This window comes from Microtus ochrogaster, chromosome 6 (assembly GCF_000317375.1).
Source record: "Microtus ochrogaster isolate Prairie Vole_2 chromosome 6, MicOch1.0, whole genome shotgun sequence".
Taxonomy (NCBI): domain Eukaryota; kingdom Metazoa; phylum Chordata; class Mammalia; order Rodentia; family Cricetidae; genus Microtus; species Microtus ochrogaster.
Genome location: NC_022013.1, coordinates 83,923,251 through 83,924,531, shown reverse-complemented (window position 1 = coordinate 83,924,531; position 1,281 = coordinate 83,923,251).

The window sequence follows — 1,281 nt, the reverse complement described above, 5'->3', positions numbered from 1 at the left end:
AAGAAGAAGAAGAAGAAGAAGAAGAAGAAGAAGAAGAAGAAGAAGAAGAAGAAGAAGAAGAAGAAGAAAGAAGGAATGGAGGGAGAGAGGGAGGAAGGGAGGAAGGAAGGAAGGAAGGAAGGAAGGAAGGAAGGAAGGAAGGAAGGAAGGAAGAGCGAGCTGGGCATAGTGCCACACACTTATTCATGGAGCCCTAGGGTCATCCAGGCTCACCTAATCATTGAGGTACAGTCCAATGAGAGACCCTGTCTCAAAACAGAAAACAAAGACACCAAAGTGGATGGCGCCAAAAAAGGACACCTGAAGTGGTTTCCTAGCCTCCACACACACATGCATACAAGAATACACACATGTGTACACACACACACAACACACTATGGACTTGTGTGGATCTTGTTGCTCCTTCTAGTCTTACCTCTTACCTCATTTTCAACTCTCTAGCCATACCCTGTCCTTAAATTGCCTGGAATGAGAGGCATGTCCTTCTCTCTTCTGGGCCTTTACATGTGACCCTCTGCCGGTCATGCTTCTTTGTCTGCTGTCGTTGTGGCTCAGTTAGCGACCACACCTCTGGAAAGTCTTACCCTTCCCCTACCACTAATGGGGGTCAGGTCATGTGACATCTTTGGCATTCGAGAGCATCGTAGGAACCCCCTCACTTGAAGCTGACTACAAGAAAGGTTTTCCTGTCCCCACAGAGGTGTGTCCTCATCGCTGAAGACACTGGACCCAAACAGGAGTCTGAACGCAATGGCTTTGAGAGTCCCTTGCCTAAAGTACCATTGGGTCACAACTGTTTAATTCAATCCAATTTCTTCATGTTGGTCCTCTTTCTCCATCAAACCTTACTTAAAATCTACATAGGCTAGTTGTTTCTTGGGTCTTCATTTCCTTATGGAGACTTATTATATAAAATTTGAATAAATTTCTCTTTTGTCTTACTGATCTGTTTTTCCTCATAGAAGGAACTCTTGTGTTACAGGGGCATCAGCCAGAAACCCTGAAAAAGTGTGAGAATAAGTTACTATTTCCATTCCCTGGTGATAGGACTTGAAATACCACTTTGTACATGCCAAGCACATCCTTACTACTGAGCGATGCTTACAGACCCAGAAAAATCAAATTTTTCCCCTTACATCCCCTATTCTATGCTATGATGGCATCTTGTCCTCAGCCTGGGGTGGTACTGCAATTGCCCATAGAGTGTGTCTGTCTCAATTGGGCTACAATGGGCAGGCGCTACTTCACATGGGATTTTACAGCCCTAGTGCCTGCTGCATA